The sequence below is a fragment of the Triturus cristatus genome, chromosome 8 (genome assembly GCF_964204655.1).
Source record: "Triturus cristatus chromosome 8, aTriCri1.1, whole genome shotgun sequence".
NCBI lineage: Eukaryota > Metazoa > Chordata > Amphibia > Caudata > Salamandridae > Triturus > Triturus cristatus.
This window is the reverse complement of record NC_140591.1, coordinates 419,664,117-419,678,747: the sequence shown is the minus strand read 5'-3', so window position 1 is coordinate 419,678,747 and position 14,631 is coordinate 419,664,117.

The window sequence follows — 14,631 nt, the reverse complement described above, 5'->3', positions numbered from 1 at the left end:
CTAAAGGAAGATTTATGGGTACATTTAAAAAAATGCATAGGTTTTCTCCATGCCCATTTTGTATTTGTTAGCTTTCTCCTCAAGAAGTGAGGCGTGGTCTTTATAAAGTAAAAAATCATTGTAAGCCAGAGTTTGGTTTTTGGCTCTCGGTATCATGGTTTTTTGACAAGCTACAAACATGATATATCTCTTCAAAAGGAAGAGCCTGCTGGTGGTACCAATGTATTACTTCATTGTTTGTCATTATTGCAAACATTTACTGATCAAAACATCATTGTCTATTTCTCATTTCCCTACTTACTGTCACTGTTTTTCTTTAGAGAAACTCTGAAGATTGTGCACAAATGACCCTTCCCTGAATTCAGCACTTTATATCGCATTCTGGATTGACCTATGGTTTTCCTGCCTTTTTTAACCACAAATTGCAAGTCGGTAGAAACTGCAAAAGGAGGAGATAAGTGACCACCTATTGGAAAACTGCAAAAAAATGAAATGTGATAAAAATGTTTTTCAACTCTGCCTGTTTCAGAAAGCTGGCAAGAAGATGATTTTAGCAAAACAAAGCAAACCTTTGGTTGAAACCATTTTTAGTTTAAAAAACACACACCTTGACTGCCACTTCCCTTCTACCCTTAAGGGACGTTTACTCTCCTCCTGCCAATGCAGTATTCGTGCTGCTGTATGTTAGCGAAGCTTGGTAAGAATATTTTCACTATCCAACAGCTAAAACGATTGGCATGCTTAGTGTCTTTTTAGGTCTCGCCTGAGCCAGCGCTTTAGCGCTGCTCTCGTGAGAGCTTTTGTAATCGGGGGATTTGAAAGTGCAAACTAGTGCTTTCAGGCCGCCAACTATAGTGCATGTGAGCCTGGCGCGCGCACCATTTAGCAGCCTGCGTGATCATTTTGCGGCCGCTTTGATGTTCTCAGTGGCCGCGCGGCCACTGAGAACAACAAAGCGGCCGCGAAAGTGAACACCATTTGCCACCCCCTCCCAATACTCGAGTTTTCTCTTTGCAGCCTTTACCTGGTAAATTTAGAAAGCTTTTCACAACATTTCTCCAAATCAGTAGTTTAAGAATTGTTCAGCAAATGTTTTTGTTGAAATAGTATGGAAAGGACATACACACTCCATCTCTTGCTCTTTCTTTAGCCTCAGGGCTGTTTTGATTGATACTTTGGCAGCTTTTTCTTTGCAGGTTGTTACATTCACAACTCCTCCATTACTGAAACCACTAGTTGTGCTTCCCAGCATGTCTTTCAGTCTCTTGTTGCATCCGCTGTGGGGGCACTTCTCTCTGTCACTTAAGAGGGTCTAGGGGGGAAAAGGCATCACTATCCGTTGATATGTTACATCTCCCTGTCCGCTGTTTGAATGGGAATTCTGTTTCTACGTTGTTTCCGATTTTAGGAAATAGAAACTCCTTGGGGCAGTAAAATGCTAGACGCCAACAGACGCCCTTAAATTCTGGATTCCATGTTTTCATAAATGCACAGCACTCCGGCCTTCCTCTGTGGACAGTGGTGCTGATGTAACCAGCAAATATTCAAAGGTCAGTCGAGGTTCTGCCCGCATCAGACTGCCCCCCTCATCCCAAGACCGAACCCTGCTTGGATGCGGAGTCCATCATTATTTTCAGTATAGTCTGGAATGTCGGTTATTACTCGTTTCCCAGACTTCAGCAGGTGGCAGTGAAGAAATATGATCTTGAGATGGCTTTGAACTAGATCATGAATTAGTGATGCTTTATTAGGCACTACAGACGAGTCCCTACCAGCGGCAACAGCTTCATCAGTTTAGTTGGAAAACCATGCTGGACGATTCGCTTCCCCACCAGGCATTTCCAAGGCTGTCTACTTTTCAGAATCGTGTTTTGCCGAGATTTCTCTGGGCTCACTGCACCTCGTGTGAAAGATATTGTTTTTCAGGAAATTCTTCTTTTCAAAGCTGCATTTCTCTGCTATCTTGTAGAAGGTGCTGTTTTAGAATGTGGAAATACAAAATGGCATGTTTGTCCTCTCAGGAGGTGGGTTAGTGGTTATCTCCTTCATTTTAAACACCATATTGCCCTCCTATGATTAACAAGCATTTGCAATGCAATAGGTCTCGCATTTGCGAGAGTTTGAGCTTTTGGCATTGTAAATACCAATGCCTTTTATTTATGCAATTGAAAACATGCAAGCTGTGCGTAAACAAGCACTTTGTACTTATAGTCCTTGCTTATGAGAAGCAAAGCTGGCAGTCTCTTTTACTGACATCCTTGCTTCTCGTAATCAAGGATTATAGGTACAAAGTGCGTGTTTACGCACCACTTGCAGGTTTTCAAAACAAATGAATAAAAGGCATTGTCATTTACAATGCTAATAGCTCCAACTCTAGCAAATGCGAGACCTATTGCATTGCAAATGCTTGTTTGTGATTACTTCTGGTTCCCAGAGATCAACATACTTTATTATTTTTTCCAATCATTGTGCTGAGGGTAATATCTCTGGCCCAGTTCACATAAAAGGAAATATATAAAATACAAAATGCAGGGGTCCAGTCACAAGATTGCTCAAACTACACCCAAGTAGATACAGTTTCATCCCAGACCCAGGCTGTCAAGAAGAAATCCAGGCTGCTCTAATGTTGCACGCGATTTTTTTTGTTGCTTTTACTTAATATATACATGCTGTTAATGTTTTCTTGTTCGGCGCCTACGTGCACCCAGTATCGACTCCTGATATCGCATCTGCACAGCCTGTACTTCTCTGACAATAAAGGATTCCTTGAACAACCATGGATGCAGAAGATGACGTCTGCAACAAAAAAGGAAATCCTCAGGTAACACTGATCTATTGTTGGGTAATTGCAGGATTACGCAAACTTGATTATGTGTAATTTACCTGCAACCACAGTCAACATATGTCTGAGGCAATCTGAAAAAGCCTTCACCCAGACCGAAAAAATGCAATCTGCGGTATGTGAATGGAACAGATAATGTGAATTTTAAAACCAGACAGAGGGAAGGAAAAAATGCTGGTTCCGTGGCGTAATGCCTACATACTGTGAAATCCTTTTCATTTCACGCCAAGGTTTTTCGTGTTGGGTTGCTTCAGCATGTGTGCTCTGTGAATTACTGTAAATTGAATGCTTTTTTTTAAATCTTTTTGCATATTTATATAGCGTGAGCTCGACCGGACGGTATTTGGAGCGCTTTAAGTGATTTGCCCATAATCACAAAATGCGAACGCTACCCCGAAGTTCGAACCCTGGTTTCCTGCAGCAAAGTCGGCAGTCTAGCCGACGGACCACATCCACTTCCCAGTGCTCAAAGTTTACCAGCACCTCCCCGTCTTTCAAAAGTACACACAGCCTCGTGCCATAATTGGATCGTGTCTCTTGTTTTAAAGAGAGCTTATACTTTACAATTACAGAGTAAGTATTTCCCTAAACACAAAAAGTAACAAACATTGACGTCCGTTATAATGTTATATAGGCAGAAGGTTATACACAGATTCTCATTTGATCTTGTTCCTTCTTCGTTTTTCAGAACCATGGTGAAACTGCGCCTCCCCGTGTAAGTCTTTAATAACTGCAACGCACCCGCACAATTCTCAGCGTTTACAATATGATAAGATCGATATCTTTCAGTCGATTCACATTAAACATATCTCAGCGGCCACACACATTTCAAACATCTCCCTCGACATTAATGAAACCAAATCCCTTTGTCTAGAACAGTTAGGTATTATAAAAACAGAGGTTTCCGTAAACTGTTTATGCTGTCAACATCAGAGGCACGCTTCTGATAAATACTCAATATAATAATGCGCATTTGATCCACTCAAGCAAATCCCATTGTTTAGTGTCAGACTTGGAATAAAGTTAGTTACCGTATGTGTCCCTCAAACCTTAATCTCTGCAATGTGTTTCCTAGCCCGAGTAGGGAATAATGAAGAGGTAACTGTAAAGTAGCTACGCACCACGGGCACAGCTATGCTTGCAGGAGCTGAATAAACACGCAGCCACAGTGTTAGCCACTCTGGGCCGGAAGTCTCGAGCGACCTCCGCCCACCATTTATTTAAACTCTCTGGCCACGTCTGGCCAGAGAGTGATACAAAGTGTGGGGACCCTTCCGGGCCAGGGGGTCCAGGGTCCGTGTATCTGCGGCAGCTAGACCGCTACAGTAATGACTACATTACCGTGGAGTTAGGTGATGTGTTTACAGGGTGCTCTAAATGTCGTGTATTCCATGTTTTTCACTTATAATCACTTCACTGCGGAGCCAGTATTTAATACGCAGCATACCTGATTTCTTGGGAAGGTCCAAGCTCTCCTTGGGAACCTCCCCAGAGTTGATCATCCCAAACCCTTCATCAATGCTGTTAGCCGTGCAACTCTCCTAGGCCACTTGAGTGACTTTTCAATATGGTTTTAATAAACATACCAGGAATCATGAACCATCAGTCACAGTGAAGCTTGTGAGAACTGATACAACAGCTTTGGCTGATGAGGTTATGTATTCCCAAATATCATCCAGAAAAGGGTTTGGACTAAATGGATTGGACTAAATGGAGGACAACGTATGCATACAATTTGACAGTTCTGAGTGTTCAGTCTCCTAATGAACTATGTATTTTTTATTCCTGTCCCAAAAACCCTTCTCTTGCCAGTTACTACCAACTTAGCAGCTAGCAGTACAGCTGGTAGTACTGTAGCTCGTTAGTTCCTTGTATTAAATGTCCTTATACAAACAGAAACCATTTTGGGGAGAAAGCCCTTTTCCCTCCACAAATTACTGGTAGATCTGTCAATGTAAGTCACATGTAAATTAAGGCCAGTATATACTCCTCTAAAACATATTATCAGCCATCTCACCAAGGTCCTCAGAGTACTACTTACCTGCATGAGCACCAAAAAACCCTCCTGGTTGCCTTTGTTTCTCCCCCTGAGCTAGCAAATTAATTTGTCATGTATGATGGTCAGAATAAATAAGTCTGACCCTGCTGTCTGTGATGAAAATGCCGTAGTTTTGAGAACTGACAGTCATTATTTAACACAGAAAATAAGAGTTCGTAGAGTAGGGCATGCATCTAGAAACAAGGAGCGAGATTGCAAAAATCTACCCTCTGGAAGCCAAAGTGGAATATGTGAATACCACTGGGACTCATCTACCAATTCAGAGATCCATAACAATTAAAAGAGAAAGAGATTTCAAACACAAATTGAAGATCTGGAGAGCTGATACTGAAGTTAAAAAAAATAGGTTTTTGGAACTTCAAAACCTTAAGATGAGAGACATGGCTAAGTGGCAAGCAAGCTTTCAGAAGAAACTGATGCAATGTTTGTTCAAGTTAGAGGAATTCAGCTGAAATTCAATAGTATGCCACAAGGTCAATGCAATAACCTCTACGGACGCTGATCGTCAGCCTTTATAACTATGCAAATCACCAAAACTCTTGAAGAAATTAGGAGGACATTATTTATTTTACTTTAATGGCACAATGATTAGTATCTACCAACATGTCATCATTCATCCTTCAGGGTTTATGGAACTGCAGGAACCAAGCAAAATGGCTTCAAGAAAAAAGATTATCAAGTGTGGGTGGGGCTTTTCTTTTTCACAGCTCACATAAGACATTGATTCAGTACAATCGTTTTCACCCTCAACAGAACATCATCACAAGCTGAAATATAAGGCAATGCCTGCCTCATATGTTTTGGTACTTGAAGGGGCAACCTATGCCAATTAATGGTCATGTCTAACTTGGCGCTTTGGTCCATTGCCCTGGTACGTCTCCAAAAGGCGGCAGTGAAAACTCTGCAATATCTTTATATAAAAACTGTTCCAATCCCTATTAAGGAACGATTATGAAAAGAGCTGCTTATTAGAGATAATCCCTAACTCTGGCCATAAATTCTAATGTCATCAGAAACAATGTGGTAATTCTTGGCAGAAATAAAAAAAATCTTGTCTTTGGGGGTAAACCCAGAGTTTTAAGGCAGCAGTAATGATGGGTTGCTTCTCATCCTTATCTACCCAAAGAATAGTTGTGTAAAAATGATCACATGATTTGTGATCACTGAAAATGTGCTAAATGAACAGACATAAACATTACAGATAGAGCTATAGAACTATGGTTTATCAAAGTGAAGCATGCAAATGAAAGTTAACTGACATATTTTGTCACTAGGATTAAGTACCCTCTGCCATTCATTATAAGGATAATGCATGTCACAGAAGAGTTCTGTGACAAAATAGGGAATGAGGGTAAAGGCTGACTTCCTTTATAAAATCATGTAAGTCTTGGTGCACCCAGTACTGTGTATCTCTAGACACGCATTTCAGGATAGTTGCCCTTCTTCAGTAGAGAGCATTGCATTCTTTTGGGGGGCTCTGGAAATGCTACCCAAAGTCTTCTCAGGTCTCTGTACCACCCACCGACCCCAGGAGCATCAGCCAGAGCTCGTCAGCTAACTAGCTCAAGGTAGCCTTTTTAAGCAAAAAAGGGTGGGAGCACCCCGCCTCAAATCCCAGCACTCAGTTCGCCCCAATGCATCATGGTAAATGCAGTGCAAGGTAACACTTCAGTGACAGTCTTTATATTTTCACCCTTGTTGGTGCAGCCGGTGCTGCAGATCTCTGCACAAGTGTTTTAGGATAGTTGTCCTTCTCCAGTAGAGAGTAACGCATTCTTCGTTTCTGGCTTTCCCAACAGGGCATGACAGGACTTTTAACCTTAAAATACTATCTGAACATGTTGCATCTGATATCTCTGCAATGGTAAAGGTCAGCAGAATGGTGCCACATGCCCAGGAACAAGGAAGTTAGGGCTACTTAGATTTTTTCTGAAATTCTCAACAGGTCTTGGTTGAATAGTATTGCATGATGTGCCTAGACCCCTTAACTGTAATTCTACATAACTGACTGCTTAAAAGTACTCAGGGGGTACCCCTTAGCCCATTGTCTGTAATCTTTCAAAAGCTGGCAGCTTCACAGCACCTTCAAGGGTTGTATTTCACTTGCTTCTGTGGGAACCCCCACACAAAATACTCTGGTAGTATAATAGTGCCTGCTGGGGTTGGCACTGCTTCAGGGTGTACCCAATATACCATACTCCATAGTGGACTCCCCCTACCCAAATTTCAGACATCATACAATTGTCTTACATTTAGTACATTAACTGCTCCTAAAATCATAAGTATGTGCAGTTGTGTCTCTTTTCAGTCTCTGTAACTCCTCGTGTTTATGCAAATTGTTGTGCACTGCACCATCATTGAACCTCAAGCACCCCCCCACCACCCCCCAAGGATGCCAGGCCACAAACAGCACCATATCAATCATGCACTCCAAAAGGGTTCCAAGAACACAATACAGATCGGAGCACATATTGCTCATGTCAGGGGTAAGAATCACTATGTAAATGACACAAAACTATACAATACAATGAGGGTTCAGTGCCCTACACACGACTGTAAGATGGTGAACATGGTGGTATCGGTCTTTTGTTCGCCCACTACTCAGATGTCCTGATGCTGGGCAGCTGTGTGCTCTATAAGGGTGTCATTTATTCATTCTCTTACAAAAAGAGTCATCATTTTAGTGTAGTCAGACACCTCTCCAGCCTTCTCTTCCGGTATATGAAAGAGACTGGTAGACTGTTACCGTACCATTTCTGGAAATCCGGCACATCCATTTTAGTTGTCCATTGTAGTGCATTAGTCTTTAGCTGTCACTTTAACATAATGCTAGACCCCTACCAGACCCGACCTTGGCACCATTACCCTCTTGGTTGATAATCTCCTCTGCTCCTTCCCCCTTCCCCCTTCTTCTATGGTTGCACCCATAAACCCCGCTTGCAAAGGGGGCGGGGTTCCTTTGAAGGCAGATGAGCGCTGCTTGCTTTGTAGCAAAGTTTGGGCTATTGGTCACATACATTCACACATACATACCTATCTATATACACAAGGCACACATAAAACCAACGCATGGAAAAAGTACAACATCTTTCCCAGAATGTTAGGGATTGTATTTTTGGGGGAACTGGCTTTCAGAACAGTGGGAATGAGCTTGGGAAGAGGACGTGTGTTATTTCAAAAGCTATTAATAGCAGTTTGAAGGCTGCTAATATGAACACGAAATACAGGCTCAACATCAAGTTTTTCATTTTAAATAGGGTGTTTTTGTACAGCAGGCTTAGGTCCGGTAAATTGAGGAGAAGCATAAAGCTTTAGGAATTTCATAAAATCTGGAACTTGACCTGCACATTATTTTGTGGGCGGTAATTAAATTATGTATGACGCTGCAGCAAACCTGTTATTGTGCTCAAGCTGTTTTACAACAACACTGTCAACTAAATTGTAGGTCAAGGTTGACAAGATTTCATAATCAAACCTTTATGACATTATGAAACAACAGGAGTGTCTGCTGGCCACAGGTGAACCACACACATATTTTTCTTACAACACCCTTCCTAAGCACACAACATGTTTTCTTGACGACGAGTCGGGCTCAGATAATTTTTTAGAAAGCAATGAAAATCAGAGAACACATCTGCCTTCACTGGAGACAAGTGAATGCTTGGTAACAACGCAAACTGCCCCCAGATAGGCGAGCAACAATTGCTCGTCCGTGCAGAAGAGCAAACATCGCCTGCTTTGAATGCCTGTTTCCAAGGGCGGAAACTTGGGAACATGCCAGGCACGGCTGCCAGACACGTACTCTATGTGTCACCTGTGAGACGTGCCCTGGGGAACTTAGAAGATTATTGTTGTTGTTTTTGACTAATACCTCTACGTCTCTATATGAAGTAGTGTCAAAGTAAACTAGACTGTATAACACGTATTCTTCCCCTACCACCACCCGCCTTTATGAAAACGGAACCAAGTGAACAGTATTCCTTATCACATAGAGCAGGCAGATCACAAACAGGAACACATCAGAAAGAGGAAAATGTGCTGACTAATCTAAAATACTTAGGGGCAGATTTATGTTTGACTTGCGCCTCATTTACGCCGCCGTTGCGTCACTTTTGTGACGCAGCAGCGGCGCAAATCCTGCGCCATGGTGCGGGGTATTTACAACGTGACGCATCTGGGAGATGCGTCACGTTGTAAAGCCCTGCGCCACATGTAGGCGTTCCAGGGCAGGTGGGGGCGTTCCGGCGCAGGAACGCCTCCTAAAAGTGGCTGAGTGAAATCTGCAAGATTTCACTCAGTCACTTTTGAGCCCATGCTGCGTCAAAACCCTGTGCCTGCTTGAAGCAGGCGTAAGGATTGACGCAGCATTGTGAAGATAGGGCCTCCCAGAGCATTGCTGGAGCTGCGTCGCGCTTGCGACGCAACTCCAGCAACGCGTCACTTTTACGGCACAGATGCGTGACGCATCTGTGCCGTTTTTGCCCCATGGTGCGCCGCATTATAAATGCGGCGCATCTATGGTGGCGGAGCTGGGGCGCACAATAACTGGCGCATCCCTGCTGATATTCAGGGATGCGTCAGTTATTATAAATATGCCCCTTAGTCATCTATGTTCTCGAACCTAAAGTAAAAAGAGTGCACTTGGCCTGTATCTAACACTCGTTAACTATTAGTACAGACTCGGGGAGCTCTGCATTTATTATTTTTTCTATTTCTTAAATAACATGGTCTTGACCTTTAGCAAGGTGGCAGAGCATGTCGGTGACTGACAGCACATTAAGATGGTGAATACGCTATACACAGTTCCTGGATGGAACAGAGCCCCTTGAGTTTGCACGTTGTCAGTTCTGTTACTCTTGCATAGGCTTCCTGCGTGTGTGTTTGCCCAAGACTCAGAAGCCCACTGGCAACCAAGGAGACTTGTGGGTAAGCATGCTGTGGGGTGAGAGTAAGAAGCCCCACCCACAGTGTCTTCTCTGTTCACTTGTAAGCTAAGTTATGTTATGTTATGTTATGTTACAGCGTTCTTTTATAGCGCACGGCTACTCGAAAAGAGTGTCCCGGCGCTTTCCACCTGCATCTCAGAATAAAAATAACACAACACAGCAAAAAAATGAAAAAAAGAACTGAAACTGAAGCAATAAGAACAGCCTAAAGATTAAAAAGCCAGGTCTTCAGGCTCTTCCTGAACTGGAACAAATTGACAGTGCTGCGCAGCGAAAGAGGAAGCGAGTTCCACAGCTGTGGGGCTTTGCAGCCCTTGTAGCTAAGCGTGCTACTGTAGGGTCGCCGGACTTTACGATCCAGGGAGGCAAGAGATGCACAATAGGCACCACTGACTCTATCTGGGAGTGAGCCTTGAGCGGTCATGCTTCCCTTTATTAGGTCTCGCCTGGCGAAAGCAGCACATGCGCTGGCTCGCCATGCGAAGGCCTTTTGCGATCAATTCAGCCAAAGCTGAATGCACGCGCGTACAGAAGGACAAAGATGGCTGCTCTCGCCATCCCCAAAGCTAAACATGCACGCGTAGGGGCAAAAAATGCACGCGCATGTGGACAGCCCAACGCCATCTTTGTTTACGTTAATTAGCATAGGGATGTGCACACTCGCGCGCATTTTTTTGTCCCTACGCGTGCATGGCGGCGTGCTTTCGCTTTCCCTCCCTCCCCCTGCTCGCAATGACCCTGTTCCGCAAGATGCATTCTCCTTCCGAGACATTGGGATGACAGAGTGTTTGTCCCTGAAGCATGGCATCTTCGCGTCCTATGAAGCACCCTCTTGTAATGAAAAGCAAGGACTCGAGTCTCTTTCGCCTGCTTCTTATTAAGAGCTTGAAAGGATTTGGAAAATTGCCTATAGGTCAAAGTGTCGCAAATACTTGCGGTTTCCCTAGGAGTCTTCTGTTTTTAACTGGCCGCGGTTGAAACAAAGGCTCTCTCCATACGTTTCACTCAGAAATCATACGAGCCAGCAGTGGGCTGTGTTTTGTGGCCAGTGTGTTTACCATACCTTGAATGGATCTCGAGTGTGTGCCTTTAAACGCTGAATTTGACGTGGCTTTTCTCTGTTGCCTGGATTAGTTTTGCTTTTTCTTGCTCTGTTGATTTCCAGACCACATCGAGTTTCTACCGATTCTGCTCCCGGCGTCCCGCTCTTCCCAACCAGTCACTAAACGTACGACCCACTATCCCATTAGCCTGCCATTTTTTCGCTTAACATGGCTGTGTCCATGAGCAAGATTATTCTTACTCTTTCGGTCTCTGCTGCAGGGGGGCCAGAGGCCCAGAGCCTGGTGTGTGTCTGCGCACCTGGGCATGTGTGCTGCCGGCGGCGAGGGTGGTGACAGCAGTGCTCCCGGGCATCGGTGCCCACCAGCAGGCCCCAGGCGCTGCCCCTGGGAGAACACAGGCCCGGCATGGAGAGTGCCTGGTGCCCACACACGCTGCATCCTGGCACACGGCGCTACATGGACATAAACACACCGACCTCGGTGCAGCGCCTGCCAGGCTCAATGCTTTCTATTTTATGGGGGCATGTTGTGGCAATATTTGCGCCGGTTTCCGCAAACATCACATTTTGTGTGTGTAGAGAAGAAGGGAGGCACGCAATCTTTAAGTGCACAGGCATCACTGGTGGAATATTTCACAATATTTATTTCTCGGTTACCGTTCTCTTTCACACACACACACACTCGCATTTGTCTCTCTATGTATTTCTCTCTCGTGCTCCTTTCTCTCCCTCTCTCTTCACCTCCACCCTTGACCTCTACACTCTACCTGGCTCTGTCTTACCACCGCCCCTCGGACTGACGCCTTTTCTCGGGTTGGCACCTCGCCCACCGTTTTCACTATTTCACTGCATGTATTAAGGAGAGAGAGAGAGGGTGCAACCCCTAGAAGTCCAACCCCGCATTGAAAGGCGCTTTTGGAACCAGGCCTCCTCCGTGGCCTTTCACTCAAACAAGAAGGTTATGGTCTGCGCACACAGCGCTACGTTATTACCACCCGCCCTCCTTCACGTATATAGCGCACGCCATGGATGTGCTCCCCCCGTGCATTGCGTGCACGCACGCTGGACCCTGCCCACCTCCTTATCACCTTCTATGTATGGGTGGTTTTATATTTCCACCCAACTGCAACCTGCTAGAGGCCCTCTCTTCAAACCCCCCCCCCCCCCCCCCCCGCCGACCCTCCCAAAAAGCACAGTCCGAAAGCGGCGCTAGATTTTAAGTCTGGCTTCGAAGCACTAAAGAGCCTTTCATTCGAAATGCGAATATTCCAGACAGAGCCTCTGCAGAAACACGAATGAAGTAAACACAGTCGATTATATATGCTAACTCAGCCGTTTATTTTAATTTCTATTTAATTTTTTCACGGCTTGGCTGTATTTCATTTTCTTTTTTTTTTTAGCAATTTAAAGTAATTTGTGTTAAATTATATATTCATTGGCAGCCAGTATAATTTTCATGTCTCTCATTCTTCATTTTCTCACACACACGTGTGTTCATCTGTAAATACACCCACATACATATCTATCTATCTATCTATCTATCTATCTATCTATCTATCTATCTATCTATCTATCTATCTATCTATCTATCTATCTATCTATCTATCTATCTATCTATCTATCTATCTATCTATCTATCTATCTATCTATCTATCTATCTATCTATCTATCTATCTATCTATCTATCTATCTATCCATATAAACAAACACACACACTCTTATAATATCTATACACATATATGTCTGCTTTGTTGTTCTCAGCTTCTTTCCTGAAAACACACTGCTCGCTCCGAGCAGCACCAATGCTGCAGAAAATCTAAGAAAATAAGGAAGAAAGAGAGAATGCTTTGGAGTATTATAACAGACAATATACAAGGAAGAATTATAATTAATTGGGGATAGAACAAGCGAAAAAACAGTGAAAAAACAGAAAATTTGAGAAATTGTCACTTCTCGTAGGGGGTCATCACTAATCCTCTTCACGGCAACAGTGAAAAATAAAAGGTGTTATGACTTGTGCCTATCACCTTGTCATTGGTGTAGCGTGCATCCATCATGTTCGATGGGTCGTACACTTCATGATTGAAAGGCACGCGGAGTTCCAGCGTGCAGAGAGAATGTGACCATTGACAGGCTACTGAACGGATGCATTTAGAATGGCAGTGAGTTTCACGAGTGTTGCTGCATTGGAAACATGCAAATCTAATATCCTTAGGGGAATTTATTTGAAAGATTAGCACTCAACCTACGCAGACATACAAAACACGCTCCTGGAGGATGTGCAGTGCAGAATAGGCCCATGTGATTTTTTGTGTGCATGCAAAAGCTTGTAAAATCTCCATATTATGTTTTTCTTGAGATTCTACAGGCCCAACATTTCATTTATTTTTGCCCATGAAAGATTGCAATGTCTTGCAGCTGAAAGACCTTTTCCCATCAATCAGTTTCCCCTTGGTATCTAGTGTGACTTCTGAATGCAAGATGATCCATGTGTTCAGTTTCCAAGCCAGATACTGCCAATTACATTTGGTGAAATTTCACTGAATATCATGAAACTTTGCATAAAATATGAGTTAACGCTCCCCTAGTACAAGAAAGCCACACACAGGCACCTTCTACTGAGATCACCAAACTCCTGCCTACTGATGTGATTATTGACACACCTTGGTTATTAAAGGTTGCTGTATGGTACACAATGTATGACCATGGATTAACTGTTTTATTTACTGCACATTTGAATAGGGTGAGTGCAAGCAGCAATATAACATCATTTAACTTGAGGCTCCCTGTCCCCAAATACTAGCTGAAGAGCAGAGCTAGACGGTCATTAAAACTGAAAGTATTCATGGGGGACACTTAGAAACAGTATTCCTATTGGAACCGCTGAGCGTGTTTTGACAGAGGTCGCGGTATATTATGTTATACCGCTGACTTGAGAGGTAGCTCTGGGCACCACATGCAATAAAAATATATATTTTTCTAGTTTTAGCATCATTTCTAATTTCATCATTTTAGACACTTAAGCACATGAGTTGTGTATGACAGGCTTTAGCTATGGTTATCAGTTTCAGGATATTATGAACACCGATAATTGTCTTCAGATGGATCTCAGTACAGTGGAAAACTCTGTTGTTATACTGTTACGTTCATTGTTAACAAAGGGTGAGCTAAAGCTGCCTTTCCATTGCCTGGGGCTAGCTTGAGGAGCTCAAGCGTAAGAACATGTATTAAACAAGCAATGGCATGGAAAATAGGTATCGCCTGAGGGAGCTTATAAGTGTTTAGCCATGCAACAGTTGATGTTGTTGCACCAAGGATATTGTGCTGGATAACTAAACACTTATAAGGTCCCAAAGGCGAGACCTATTGGCTATGCCAATGCTTGTTCATCTCTGCGGCTGCACCAAGCCATCAGCGTCCATGCGGCGTACATTCACCTTCTACATGCACCTTCTCCTAGGGGGCGGGCTGGCTCTCTACGGCTACACAATTTAAGCAGCATGCTCCACCCACACTGTCTTCTGTGTTTATTTGTATGCAATGTTTGAGATTGTCATAGGAATATTTTGGATGCAAGTAAAAGAATCAGCACAGAAGTTATAAGAGATGTGTCCAGAAAAATAGGGTATTAAATAAGAATATGCGAAACTTCAACAATACTGTTAACAATTCTCAACCGATCACGAATAATATCATCTCCAGATCCATTTGCCATTGGAAA